At 36.9% G+C, this 16,081-nt stretch overlaps 1 non-coding gene across 1 annotated transcript; it reads left to right on the top strand.

The window, feature by feature from the left end:
• The first annotated feature begins 15,863 nt into the window (after positions 1-15,863).
• On the top strand, positions 15,864-15,970 carry LOC116473911 (U6 spliceosomal RNA). The gene has a single exon (XR_004249474.1). It is a non-coding gene; the product is annotated as a U6 spliceosomal RNA (small nuclear RNA).
• The last annotated feature ends 111 nt before the right edge of the window (positions 15,971-16,081 follow it).

Raw genomic sequence — 16,081 nt, 5'->3', positions numbered from 1 at the left:
AAATAATACCAATCCTACACAAACATTTTCAGAAAAAAGGAGGAGGAAACCCTTCCTAACTTGTCAGTATTGGTATGATACCAAAGCAAGACGAAGTTATCACAAGAAAAGAAAACTATACAATTTATTTCTAATGAACATAGATGCAGAAATTCTTAACAAAATATTAGCTTATTGAAATAAGCAACATAAACAGAGGATTATATGCCATCACCAAGTAGAATTTATTCTGAAATGCAAGAATGACTTTACATCTGCAAATCAATTAATGAATATACTATATTAATAGAATGAAGGACTAAAGCTATACAGTTTTCTCAGTAGACACAGAAAAAAACTTTTGACAAAATATAGTATTCATTGATGTTTAAAAACTCTCAACAGTTTAGGAATAGAAATGAACTTCCTGTACCTGAGAAAGAATATGAAAAACCTTCAGCTAATATTATACTTAATTGTGAATGATAGTTGTAAAAGTTTTCCACTTAGATTGGGAATAGGCCAAGTACATACACTCTCACTACTTCTATTCAACATTTTACTGAATGTTCCAGCCAATGTAACAAAGCTAGGAAATAAATTAGAGGCCTTTATGATTTTGTATGTAGAAAATCCCAAGATTATATGTAGGTAAGTACCTGTTAAAACTAATGTGAGTTTAGCAAGGCTGCAGGATATGAAGTAAATTTGCAACAACCAATTTTATTTCTTTATACCAGCAATGAACCATTTGAAAATAAATTTGAGAAAGTAATTTCATTCACAAAAGTATGAACAAAAGAAAATTCTTAGGAATAGGTGTAACAAGAGAAGTGTAGGACCCATATGCCAAAATATTATAAAACATTGCTAAGAGAAATCATACAAGTTCTAAATTAATGGAAAGAGATACCATATTCTTGGAATGTAAGACTCAATGTTGTTAAGATGGCAATTCTTCTCAAAATGATCTATAGATTTAACACAATTCCTATCAAAATCCCAGCAGGCTGTTTCTGGTAGAATTTGGCAAGTTGATTCTAAAGTTTATGTGGAAATACAAAGAGCTAAAACAATTTTGAAAAAGAAAAATGAAGTTAGGAGATTTATACTAGCTTATTTCAACATTACAGCGTGGCTCTGGTCATCAGGCAGTGTGGTATTTATTGATATAAGGATAAACATTGGTCAGTGGAACAGAATGGAGAGCCTAGAAATAATCTCTAACATTTATGATGAATGGGTTTTCAAAAAAGGTGCAAATACAATTCATTTGGGGAAAAATAGTCTTCTCAACAAATTGTGCTGAGACAATTTAATATCCATATGCAAAAGTACTTAGACTCTTACATTACCCTGCACACACACACACACACACACACACACACAAATTAATTCAAAATGGATCAGAGAGTCAAATGAAAGAGCAAGCACTGTAACATTTCTAGAAGAAAACATTAGATCACAAATATGATTTCTTCAATCTAACAAAAATGACAAAATTTGTAAATTAGACTTATCAAAGTTAAAATATTTTACTCTTTAAAAGGCACTATTAATAAAATTAAGCCACAGACTAGAAGAAAATACTTTTAAGTCATATAACTGATAAAAGACATACTCAGAATCATAAATAGCTATTACAATTCAGTAATAAAAAGACAAAGAATCTGATTAAAAAATGGGCAGGTTTGAATAGGTGTTTCACCAAAGAAGACATGCAAATGACTAACAAGCACATAAAAAGATGAAAACACTTAGGAAAGGCGAAGTAAAAGCACAATGAAATACCACTAGAGACCCACCAGAATGGCTGTTATCAAAGTCTTACGATATTGTGTTAGACAAACTGAAATCCTTCTACGATGCTCATGAGAATGTAAAATGTTGTATTCACTTTAGAAAAACAGTACAGTAGTTTCTTGGCAAGTTATACATATACTGTACTTACCATACTACCCAGCATTTGCACTCCTTAGTATCTACTCAGGAGAAGCAAAGACGCAAATACTTGCAGGTGAACGGTCATAGCCAAAATCTGGAAACAATCCAAATGTTAATCAGCTGAGAAATGGATAAGCAGAAGGTGGTATAGCCATACAATTAAATACTAGTCAGCAATAAAAGGGAATGAAATATGCTATAGGCAACAACATGAACAAATCTCAAAACCATAAGTAACCATTATGAAAGAGGTAAAAGACGATATATTGTATGATTCCATTTGTATACAATTTCTAAGAAAAGAAAAATGATAGAGATATGATTGCTTGGGGCTGGAGTGGGAGAAGGGATTGATTAGAGACAGCATAAGGGAACTTTTTGGGGTAAGAGAAGTGCTCTAAAACTGCACCGTGATGTTGTTCCGTTATATAAATTCTATTATATAAATTCCGTTATATAAATGTATCCAAAATCATGGAAGACTTACAATTACTGAATTTTTATGGTATAAATAAATTATATTTTAAACTTGTTTTAAAAAGTCACATGAAAAAGGCTATCTAATGTATAATAATGTATAACAAGTAAAAATATTGGAGCAATAATTTAATCTGTCAAGGTAACCACATACACTTTTTTTTTTTTTTTTGGAGTAAATGTAATATGTTGGTGAATTTCTTGGGGCAGTCAAACTGAACCACTAGCTTCTACAGCTCACATCTGACATTGGCTTCAACCTGACTCTCCCAGTCACATCTTTGTGATTCACCACTGTATCCTAGAAATTTATAGGACATATAGTAGGTGTTTAATAAATATTTTTGAATGACATGAATTTCGAATGTCTTGAAGGTCTGTATTTGGTATCTACAGCAAAACCCATTTCACAGTTCCACAGTAACATGCAAAGTCACATCATATTACTTTTTTCTCTTAAAATTTTTTTTCAGTTTTGATGTAGGACTATTCTTACCAGGAAAAATACACATGTGGTTCACATTCTCCTAGCTATAAACCACTAACCATGCAGGTGTTCAGACCTTTATACAGTCCTGCCGGCAGTGTCCCATCCTCTACCCATTTCCAGCAGCCCCAGGAATACTTCATGTGTGCTCAAGTGCAGTTTATCCCCCTGATATCTCCCCTGCAGTTCTGGGCAGAGTAGTGTCCCTATTGGTGGCTATTTTCACTTTTCCAGTTGTACACCGATATGTCCAATATCAGCAAGCTCTCAGCATCACAAAACTTTGAGGTGGCCTACTGTGGAATTGAAGAAGATGCCTTCCGTACTCACAGGGTTGCATTGTGTAAGATGCACCCCAAAGCAGTGCTGCCTGGGCCCCAAACTGTTAGAGAGTTTAGAGAGAGATTTTTTTCCATTTTTACTCATAGCTTCTTTCTTCTGAGTCTCCAGACCTGCATCAAGGGAACAGTGTTGGGAACAGATTTTCTCAGTCTCAACCATGCTGTTCTCAGAATCCCTAGTCTCTTCTCACTTCAGAGGTCAGCCTTGTCATGTTTGTCTCCTTACCTGCCGCTGAGTACTTCAGAACCCCCTGAAAACATATTTTGTCAGTCTACTCCATCAACCTGACAAACACATCCAGACATACCTGAAAACACAGCAGCAGAAGATGGCTCAGTATTGATCTTTACTACATTGTTATTAAGAGGGCCCTAAGACAGCACCTCGGACAAAGGACTTTTCTTAAACCCTTGGATCTACTGTTTCTTTTCGCTTTGTTAGAATTATCTTTATTTAGATACCTGAATTTTAAAATATAATATTATCTTATGACATATAAAATTGAAGTTTCTTTACTTTTTTTGGACTGTGCCTGCTCAGGCAAAGTGATAAAAAGAATGTAAATTGGTTAAGTGTCACAGTGAGAGGTACATTTCGCATCACCACTGTGACTCAGTGTAACCTTCAGAAGCTGACCTATGACATATGTAGATACTCTGCTGCATCACAGGCCACTAATCACTTCCTCAAATCTATTCTCTTTTTGTTTCTTAGTAACCAAACCCTCAAAATGGGCCCAGCTGAAAACTGTATATTCTAGCTATCCTTGCAGATTGATGTGGCCAATGAAATGTAAGTGGAAGTGTTTTCAAGACTTTCAGGAAGGCTTCTGAAAGTGAGGGGGAGAGTATTCTTTCTTCTCTTCCTTCTTCATGGAGATGTGACCACTAGAATTAATCAGCCATATTGGAGCCGTGAATAAATTTTGGGAATGGAAGCCATGCTTTGGGAGGTTGGGAAGAAAGATACCTTGAGTCTGGGCCTCTGAAGACTTTGAGGAGCCACCATGGGGGCCCTGGTCTGTCCATATAAGCCTTCTTTTTTAGGTTTAAGGGAGAAATAAAGTTCTGTTGTTTAAGGCATTCTTTTTTTTTTTTTTTTCTGCAATACACAGCCAACTCTTATTCCTAAAGACTATACCTGCTAAGCACAAAAGGCAGTTGAAATGCCCCTGATATCAGAAGAATTCAGTGTGATTATTATCTATTGATTCAGGAATTGTTCTCATTATGGAATGACATTCAGAAGAGCAGCTGTTACAGCATCCAGCTTATCTGAAGCATTTCAAATATTAGTTAAAAATAAATGTTTATGTTTATGACTCACAGAATCATAATGGCTCTGAAATGAAGCTCAGCTAAATACCAAACCTTTGAGATTGAAGTCAGAGAGGACAATTCTGTTTCCCATGCTGTGTTAAATACTATGCTAAATAAGCCGCAATTCTGATCCATGAAATGGATCCCATATTGCCATATGTTAAGTATAATAATTACCTTAATTCTTTTGCCTCTAAAAGAGAGTGATTAATTTATTAAAAAGTAAACACACTGATATAATAAGAAACTCAAATAGTGAGTGCAATAGGATAAGAAGGTATATTTGAAACTACTAAAACCTATATCTGTTTTGTTCTAATAGATAATAACCAAGAGAGGTTTTGGTGCGTATGTGCTTAACAGAATGCCTAGTATATTTTATCCTATTTATTTATATTTTATTCTATTTATTTATAAATAAATACTATGAAAATAAGTAGGTATTTTCCAAGTAGATTATTAATTCTTAGAAGACAGAAGCTGTGTCTTAAGTTTACAACCCAAACTACTGGCCTACAGTAATCATAAATATAATATGTTAAAGATAAATTAAAATACATTTAGAATTAAGTACCCTTATCATGATATAACAGGATATTTTGGAATTCAGATATTGCAGGGATTGGAATATTGCTCTGTTTATCAGGGTCTGGGTGCTCTGGTATCTGGAACTAGGTGCACTCTTTCCAGCAGGTCTCTCTTGCATCCACAAATTTACATTCAGTGGAGGATTCTCTTAGAAGAAAATCAGCAGGTATTCTGACCACTCTGTCCTCCTACTGAGGTTCAGATATATAAAATAATGTCTGTTCTATGGGATGGCTCCAACTAAAGCTGATTGTAGGAAAGGACAATGGGACACTTGAGGATAAATTTTCCACAATGCGGAGGTAAATCTATGACAGAGAATTGGATTCAGCATCAAGATATAAGTTATTAGAGATGAGTGATGATCTGGATAAAGAGTATGAGCTGGCAGTAGAATTCATTCTTGCCAAGGGTATTAGTTTCCCAGGGCTGCCACAACAAATTACCACAAAGTTGGTGGTTTAAACAATAGAAATTTATTTTTTTACAATTCTGGAGCCCAGGGGTCTGAAATTAAGGTACAGGCACACCTTGTTTCATTGTGCTTCCCCTTATTCTGCTTCACAGATATTGCAATTTTTACAAATTGTAGGTTTGAGGCAACCCTGCATCTAGCAAGTCTTTTGGTGCTGTTTTTCCGACAGTACGTGCTCACGTCATGTCTCTGTGTCACATTTTTGTAGCTCTCATGATATTTCAGACTTTTTCGTTATTATTATAGCTGTTATAGTGATCTGTGATCACTATACTACATTACTATTGTAATATTATTTATAATGTTCCTATTATAATTGTTTTGTGGTGCACCATGCACACAGAACACAGCAAATGTAATCAATAAATGTTAATGTGTGTTCTAACTGCTCCACTGTCCAGCTCTTTCCCCACCTCTCTTTCTCTCCTTGGACTTCCCTATTCCCTGAGACATGACAATATTAAAATTAGGCCAATTATTAGCCCTACAATGGCTTCTAAGTGCTCAAGCAAAAGGGAGAATTGTGCATCTTTCTCTTTATATCAAAAGCTAGACATAATTAAGTTTGGTGAGGAAGGCATGTCAAAAGCTGAGATAGACCAAAAGCTAGGCCTCTTCCACCAAACATTTAGCCAGGCTGTGAATGCAAAGAGAAAGTTCTTGAAGGAGATTAAAAGTGCTATTCCGTGAACACACTAATGATAAGAAAGTCAAACAGCCTTATTGTTGGAGAAAGTTTTGGTGGTCTGGATAAAAGATCAAACCAGCCACAATATTTCCTTAAGCCAAAGCCTAACATAGAGTAAAGCCCCAACTCTCTTTAATTCTATAAAAGCTGAGAGAGATGAGGGGGGTGCAGAAAAAAAGTGTGAAGCTAGCAGAGGCTGGTCCATGAGGTCTAAGGAGAGAACCCATCTTCATAAAGTAATCGTGCACAGTGAAGTGGCAAATGTTGCTGGAGAAGTTGCAGCAAATTCTCCAGAAGATCTAGCTAAGATAATGAATGAAAATGGCCACACTAGGCTGGGCACGGTGGTTCATTCCTTTAATCCCAGCACTTTGGGAGGCTGAGGCAGGTGGATCACTTGAGGTCAGGAGTTCAAGACCAGCCTGGCCAACATGGTGAAATCCCATCTCTACAAAAAAATACAAAAATTAGCCAGGTGTGGTGGCACACATCTATAATCCCAGATACTCAGGAGGCTGAGGCAAGGAATCACTTGAACCTGGGATGGGAGGTGGAGGTTGCAGTGAAATGAGATCGTGCCAATGCACTCCAGCCTGGTTGACAAGAGTGAGACTCCATCTTTAAAAAAAAAAAAAGAAAATGGCCACACTAAACAATAGATTTTCAATTAAGATAATATAGGTTTCTATTGGAACCAGATGCAATGTAGAACTTTCACAGCTAGAACAGAAAAGTTAATGGCTGACTTCAAAGGACAGGCTGACTCTCTTGTTAGAGGTTCACGCAACTGGTGCCTTTAAGTTGGAGCCAAAGCTCTTTGACCATTCTGAAAACCCTAGGCCTCTTAGCAACTGTGCTAAATATACTCTGCCCATGCTCTGTAAATGGAACAACAAAGCCTGGATGACAGCACATGCATTTACAGCATGGTTCACTGACTATTTTAAGTCTATTGTTGAGACCTACTGCTCAGAAAAAAGATTACTTTCAAAATATTGCTCATTGACAATGCATCAAGTCATCCAAGAACTCTGATGGAGATGTACAAAGAAATTAATGTTGTTATGCAGCCCATGACTCAAGGAGTACTTTTGACTTTCAAGTCTTATTATTTAAGCAATGAATTTTGTAAAACTATAGCTTCCATAGATAGCAATTCCTCTGATGGATCTGGGAAAAGTAAATTGAAAATATTCTGAAAAGGATTTACCATACTAGATGCCATTAAGAACATTCATGATTCATGGTAGGAGGTAAAAATATTAACATTAACAGGAGTTTGGAAGAAGTTGATTCCATCCTCATGAATGACTTTGAAGAGTTCAAGACTTCAGTAGAGGAAGAAACTGCATTTGGTAGAGATAAATATCAAGATAACTAGAATTAGAAGTGGAGCCTGAAGATGTGGCTAAATTGCCGCAATCTCATAACAAAACCTTAATGAATGAGGAGTTGCTTCTTATGGATGAACAAAGAAAGTGGTTTCTTGAAGTGGAATCTACTCCTGGTGAAGATGCTGTGAACATTGTTAAAATTACAACAAAAGACTTAGAATACTACATAAACTTTAGCTGAAAAAGCAACGGCAGTGTTTGAGAGGATTGACTCCAATTTTGAAAGAAGTTCTACTGTAGGTAAAATGCTATCAAACAGCATCACATACTACAGATAATTCTTTCATGAAAAGAGTCAATCAATGCAGCAAACTTAATTGTCATCTTATTTAAGAAATTGTCACAGACACCTCTACTTTCAGCAACTACCACAATGATCAGTCAGCTATCAACATTGAGGCAAAACCTTCCACCAGCAAAAAGATAATCACTCACTGAAGGCTCAGATGATCATTAGCATTTTTGGCATTAAAGTATTTTTTAAACTTAGGTATGTACATTTTTAGACATAATGCTATTGCATAGCTAATAGTGTACAGTATAAACAGAGCTTCTATATGCACTAGGAAAAAATATTGTATGACTTACTTCATTGTGGTTTCCTGGAACTGAATCTGCAATATCTCTGAGATATGTCTGGTTTGCAGGGCCACACTCCATCTGAAGGCTGTAGGGAATCTTCACTTGCCTTCTGCAGGTTTTGGTGATTTCAGGTATTCCATGGTTTGTGACAGCACAATTCCAAAATCTGCTTCTTCATTCACATGTTCTTCTTCCTTGTATCTCTGTGTCTGTTTCCCCTTCTCTTCTCTTACAAGAAGTTTTCAGTGGATTTAGGGACCACCCTAACCCAGGATGATCTCTTTTCAAGATCTTTAAGTACATCTGCAAAGACTCTATTTCCAAAGTCACATTTACAGGTTCTGAGTAGATGTATATTTTGGGAGGACAGTATTCAAACCATTACAATCTGCCCTCTGATCCCTCAAAATTCATGTTTATCTCACATGCAAAATACATTTTCTACATCCCAACATTATCAAAAGTCTCAACCCATTAAGCATCAACTATTATTCCAAAATCTTATGGTCTAAATCAGGTATAGATAATATCCTGGGTATGATCTATCCTGGGGCAAAATTTCTGTCCATATGGGGGCCTGTGAACCTAGAAAACCAGTTGTTTGCCTTCAAAATACAATGGCGGGATGGGTATAATATAAACAACTCCATTACAAACGAGAAAAATTGGAAGAAATTAAGGGGTCACCAGTACCAAGCAAATTTGAAACCTGTCAGGGCCAGATTCCTTAGATTTCAATGCCTGAGAATAATCATCTGTGGCTTGTGGCTCCACACTTTGTGCCTGTGGCTTTGTCATCCTTTGTGGCCTCAGGCAGCTCCATTATGCTTTGTGCCCTTGGCAGTGGCTCCATTACCCTTTGCCCCTGGGCCAATAGCACTTTTGCTCTTGGAGTTATTCTTCCTTTTTTTTTGAATAGCAGATGCTTGCAGCAGAATAGCTCTGTAAGCCCATTTCCTGCCTGAAGACTTTTAGGAGTCTGATAATCTTTTAAAATTTTGTCCAGTCTCTGTCTCCTTCAGCCCAACCTCATAATGTTTCTTCTAGTATAATATTCTTAAACATCTGTGAGCCTCCAGTGTGTGTCATGGGGATCCACACCATCAAGCAAAAGGGTTCTCTTCTTAGATAACCTAATCTTTATTCTTGGATTCTGCTAACATGGTTGATTGCCTCCATGAATCACATACCTAATTTCTTTAGCAAAAGGTTTTCAAGTTGCGCACTTGGCCTTCTCTCTGGAAGAGGATTTCTCAATAGTTAATTTTCTAATTTTAGCGTCCTTTGTCCTATGGATCAGAACCTCCAAAATTATCAAATGCTGGTTCACTTTTGCTTAACTTTTTGCTTCCTCAACTTATCTCTTTACTTTTGCGTTTTACTATAAGCAACAAGAAGAAACCAGGCAGCACTTTCAACACTTTACTTGGAAATGTCCTCAGCTAAATATTAAAGTTAATCTCTTACAAGTTCTACTTTATCAAAGTGTAATAGAACACAGGTGAGCCAATTTCTTCCCACTTTTCACATGTTTCACCTTTCCTCCAATTTCTAATAACATATTCCTCCTTTTCTCTGGAGACGTCACCAGAAGCATTCTTGTCATCTGTATTTCCACTAATCTCTGCTAGGCCATCTATGATTTTCTATCAAGTACCTCAAAATTCTTTCAGCCTCTACCAGTAACCCAATTCTAAAACCACTGCCCACATTTTAAGGTATTTATTACAGCAGCATTCCTCTTCCCAGTTTCAAAATCTGTATCAGTCAGGGTTCTGCCAGAGAAAGAGAACCAGTGAGAGATATAAAAATCAACCAATCAATCAATCAATCTATCTCTCTATCTCATCTATTAATATCTATCTATCTAAATCTCTCACTCTATAGTTATATCTATCAGTCATCCTATCTATCTGTCTATCTATATATCTCAATGAATTAGCTTACATGATTGTGGGGGCCAGCAAGTCCCAAATCTATAGGGCATGTCAACATGTTGGAAACTCTCTGGCAGAAACTGAAGTTGCTGAGGAAGATATTTCTTCTTTCTTAGGAAATCTCAGTTTTGCTCTTTTTAAAAAAACAGCTTAAGATATAATTCACATGCCATACAATTCACCCACTGAAATTATACAATTTTATGGTTTTTGATATATTCACAGATATCTGCAACTATCACTATAGTCAATTTAGAATATTTTTTATCATCACAAGAAGAAACTCCATATCCTTTAGCTATCACTCCCCATCCCCACCATTCACTCTTCACCTAACCCTAAAGAACTGCTAATCTACTTTTTGTCTCTACAGGTTTCCCTATTTTGGGTACCATGTCTCAATGCATGGTACCATCACACACCTGGCCTCTAGATTCAGAACATTCAGAGTCATCCTGGATTCTACCCTCTCACCTAACTTCTCATTCAATTAGTGCTAAGTCCTACAGATTCTTTCCTTTCAATTTCTTTTTAACTAGCTACCTTCTTTTCCATTTCCTCCATTACTGCTTGAAATCAGTCTTCAAATAGTCTTTTCTTCCTATGGTCATGTTTGCCCTCCAGTAAATCCTCCACACTGTTGCCAGAATGACTTTTCTAAATCTGAATATGATGACCCAACTGCTGTGCTTAAAACCCATTGTTAGCTGCCCATTGCCTGGAGGAGAAGTTCCAAACCTCAGGATGTGATAAAGAAGGCCTCCATAGCCTGTATATCTATAGCCCTATCTATTGATTGGCATCATGTTCCCATCTACACTGCCTCTCTCTCAAACAAGAAGCAATACTTCAGTGATACCCAAATATTTGCGTTTCCCTAGACATTTAACATTTTTGCTCTGGCTCTTCCATCTTTTTGAATGATTCATCCTCCCCACTGGGCTTCTCAACCTCCATCCACATAGGAGCATAACTAGTTATCTTTAAAGGTTAAATATCTAAAGGGAGTGGAGGGAAGGAAGAGCCTTCAAAGAAGGTTGAGGAAGTATTAAGAAGATACAAGAAAAAGTGCCATATACTGAATAGTTTTAGGAAATGACATGGTTATTGAACAAAGATTAAAATTAAAAGCTTCAAACAAACATTCCCTGGGGACACATAAAAGTTGTCAAACTTTTATTTGCTTTTAGACTTGATTTTTATATTATGATACTCTTCTATACAAAGATATACAGGTATTTCCTAATGCCCTGCTATAGCTTTTTAAAATTTAATAACTTGGGTTGTAGGTATGACAGAAGCTATATATATATATATATATATAAATTCAAGGAAATTTTCTTCTAAAAAGTGATACGAACTTTAACTCCATAGCCAGAGTTGCTTATTATCTTCTTGTCTATGGCAGCCATTTGTGTTATTTGTCACAGGACCTGCAATGAGTATCTGTTGTTATAACTACATAATATGGTTGTTCTGGAGTCTAATAAATTCACTTCTGAACTTCTGCATAGGTTATTTCTATTGTAAGCCTAAACTAAGTTATTAAGCTTTAAGATATACCAGAGAAAGAAAATAACATACGCTAAGGCTTTATGAAGACTGCATGTATTTATGTGTATGTATATGTGTGTGTCCAATATACGTCTGTGCATGTAATTATGCATACACAATACAACTTTTTCTTGTGCAACTTTAAGTCCATTTTCTTTTACCCTGTCCCGAGTGCAGTGAAGTTAAGCTTGTTATCATCTCTCTTAGACTAACCGTTTACACCCTTGAATACTATTAAGCCAGATTTTAGCCTATTCACTGTGAAAGAATTATATAGTTCTTTTCATTTGTCTTCATTCTATTTCCCAAATGTGAAAATCATTCCATTCCTGGGAATGCTGTCAAATTCATGGCAGTCTTCACAGATACCAAAATGAGGTTCCCCATTTCAGGAAATAGCACAGAAAGGTAGAATAGAGTAGGAGGATTTTTTCCCCCAGGGTTTTCTAGGAGATGCTTATATTTATCTAAATATTAAAATGATTGCAGCAATAATAATACCACTTTCCATGTCAGATGTCTTTTGAGGAATTTTAAAACACTTAAAGTTTTTTGAACAGTATAATGGGATCTGGTTGCTTTGCAGTTCAGAACTGAAAGCCTAAAAACTCTTAAAATCTTGGTATTCTTTTTGGTTGTGGAATGTGGCCTCTTACTTCAACAGTGTATGGAATGTGGCATTCACTGATAAGCAAGCCAGACTGAAGGACCTATTATCCTGGAAGATTACATTCTAGTTGCTGCTCAAGCACATTTTTTATTACACAAATGTACTTGTGTGATTGTATATCTTTTTTTCTTTTTTTTTGAGACGAAGTCTCGCTCTTTCACCCAGGCTGGAGTGCAGTGGCGAGATCTCGGCTCACTGCAGGCTCCGCCCCCCGGGGGTTCACGCCATTCTCCTGCCTCAGCCTCTCGCGTAGCTGGGACTACAGGCGCCTGCCACCTCGCCTGGCTAATTTTTTGTATTTTTAGTAGAGACGGGGTTTCACCATGTTAGCCAGGATGGTCTCGATCTCCTGACCTTGTGATCCACCTGCCTTGGCCTCCCAAAGTGCTGGGATTACAGGCGTGAGCCACCGCGCCCGGCCGTGATTGTATATCTTTGACTAGTTTTAATATTAGGAGTACTTTACCCAAAAGATTTTAGTTTCAGTAGTACTTTCTCCAAAGAGGGGGATTAAGAAGGTCCTGTTACATTTGTGTTGAGATACTACCACAGCTGATGCTCCCTGGAAAGTACAACCTCCCTGCAGGAGGCCAACCAGCACACAAATAGAACATTAAACCACCAAAGCTAAGAACCCTCACAGAGTCCATTTTACCTGCTGCCACCTCCACTGGAACAGGTGCTGGTATCCATGGGTAAGAGACCCATAGACGGTTCACATCACAGGACTCTGTGCAGACAACCCCCAGTACCAGCCCAGAGCCTGGTAGACTTGCTGGGTGGCTAGACCCAGAAGACAGATAACAATCACTGCAGCTCGGCTCTCAGAAAGCCACATCGATAGGAAAAGGGGGAGAGTACTCCATCAAGGGAACACCCCATGAGACAAAAGAATCTGAACAGCAGCCTTGAGCCCTAGACCTTCCCTCTGACAGAACCTACCCAAACGAGAAGGAACCAGAAAACCAACTCTGGTAATATGACAAAAGAAGGCTCTTTAACATCCCCCAAAAAATCACACTAGCTCACCAGCAATGGATCCAAACCAATAAGAAATCCCTGATTTACCTGAAAAAGAATTCAGAAGGTTAGTTATTAAGCTAATCAGGGAGGCACCAGAGAAAGGCAAAGCTTAATTTAAGGGAATAAAAAAATGACACAAGAAGTGAAGAGAGAAATGGTCAATGAAACAGCATAAATAAAAACAATCAAAACTTCAGGAAACAATGGATGCACTTATAGAAATGCAAAATGCTCTGCAAAGTCTCAGCAATGGAATGGAACAAGCAGAAAAAAGAACTTCAGAGCTTGAAGACAAGATTTTCAAATTCACCCAATCCAACCAAGACAAAGAAAAACAGGAAAAGAAAATATGAACAAAGCCTCCAAGAAGTTGGGGATTATGTTAAATGACCAAACGTAAGAATAATCAGTATGTCTGAGGAAAAAGAGAAATCCAGAAGTTTGGAAAATTTATTAGGAGGAATAATTGAGGAAAACTTCCCTGGCCTTGCTAGAGACCTAGACATCCAAATATAAGAAGCTCAAAGAACACCTGGGAAATTCATTGCAAAAAGATTATCATCTAGGCACATTGTCATCAGGTTATCTAAAGTTAAGAGGAAGGAAGGAATCTTAAGAGCTATGAGGCAAAAACACCAGGTAACTTACAAAGGAAAGCATATCAGGTTAAAAGCAGATTTCTCAGGAGAAACCCTACAAGCTAGAAGGGACTGGGGCCCTATCTTCAGCCTCCTCAAACAAAACAATTATCAGCCAAGAATTTTGCATCCAGTGAAACTAAGCTTCATAAATGAAGGAAAGGTACAGTCTTTTTCAGACAAACAAATGCTGAGAGAATTCACCACTACAAAGCCAGCACTACAAGAACTACTAAAAGGAGCTCTAAATCTTGAAACAAATCCTGAAAACACATCAAAACAGAACCTCTTTAAAGCATAAATCACACAGAACCTATAAAACAAAAATCCAAGTTAAAAAAAAACCAAGAAAACAAGGTATGCAGGCAACAAATAGCACAATGAATGGAATGGTACCATGCATCTCAATACTAACATTGAATGTAAATGGCCCAAATGCTCCACTTAAAAGATACAGAACTACAGAATAGATAAGAACTCACCAACCAACTATCTGCTGCCTTCAAGAGACTCACCTAACACATAGGGACTCACATAAACTTAAGATGAAGGGGTGGAAAAAGACATTCCATGCAAATGGACACCAAAAGTGAGCAGGAGTAGCTATTCTTATATCAGACGAAACAAACTTTAAAGCAAGAGCAGTTAAAAAAGACAAAGAGGGACATCATATAATGATAAAAGGACTTGTCCAACAGGAAAATATCACAATCCTAAATGTATATGCACGTAACACTGGAGCTCCAAAATTTAAAAGACAATTACTAACAGACCTAAGAAATGAGATAGACAGCAACACAATAATAGTGGGGGACTTCAATACTCCACTGACAGCACTAGACAAGTCATCAAGACAGAAAGTCAACAAAGAAACAATGGATTTAAACTGTACTCTGGAAATGGACTTAACACATATTTACAGAACATTTTACCCAACGCCTGCAGAATATGAATTCTATTCAACAGTGCATGGATCTTTCTCCAAGACAGATCATATGATAGGCCACAAAATGAGCCTCAATAGATTTAAGACAGTTGAAATTATATCAAGCACTATCTCTGACAACAGTGGAAAAAAACTGGAAATAAATTTCAAAAGGAACCTTCGAAACCACGTGAATACATGGAAATTAAATAACCTGCTACTGATCATTGGATCAAAAATGAAATCAAGATGGAAATTAAAAAATTCTTCTAATTGAATGACAATAGTGACACAACCTATCAAAACCTCTGGGATACAACAAAGGTGGTGCTAAGAGGAAAGTTCATAGCCCTAAATGCCTACATAAAAAAGTCTGAAAAAGCACAAACAGACAATCTAAGGTCACACCTCAAGGAACTAGAGAAACAAGAACAAACCAAACCCAAACCCATCAGAAGAAAAGAAATAACCAAGATCAGAGCAGAACTAAATAAATTGAAACAAACAAAAAACAAAACAAAAGATAACTGAAACAAAAAGTTGCTTCTTTGAAAATATTGGTCTATCAATAAAATAGACCATTAGCAAGATTAACCAAGAAAAGAAGAGAGAAAATCCAAATAAGCTCTATTAGAAACGAAATTGGAGATATTGCAACTGACACCATACAGATACAAAAGATCATTCAAGGCTATTATGATCACTTTTATATGTATAAACTAGAAAACCTAGAAAAGATAGACAAATTCCTGGAAAGATACAATCCTTGTAGCTCAAATCAGAAATAATTAGATATCCTGAACAGATCAATAATAAGCAGTGGGATTGAAATGATAATTTAGTGCTCGCTTCGGCAGCACATATACTAAAATTGGAACGATACAGAGAAGATTAGCATGGCCCCTGCGCAAGGATGACACGCAAATTCGTGAAGCGTTCCATATTTTTCAAACAGAAAGGACATCCACACCAAAAACCCATCTGTACATCACCATCATCAAAGCCCAAAAGTAGATAAAACTGCAAAGATGGGGAAAAAACAGAGCAGAAAAACTGGAA

This window comes from Hylobates moloch, unplaced genomic scaffold (genome assembly GCF_009828535.3).
Source record: "Hylobates moloch isolate HMO894 unplaced genomic scaffold, HMol_V3 SCAFFOLD_8, whole genome shotgun sequence".
NCBI classification, from domain to species: Eukaryota; Metazoa; Chordata; class Mammalia; order Primates; family Hylobatidae; genus Hylobates; species Hylobates moloch.
The sequence above is the reverse complement of the archived record's forward strand: the minus strand, read 5'-3'. Positions and strand labels throughout refer to the sequence as shown.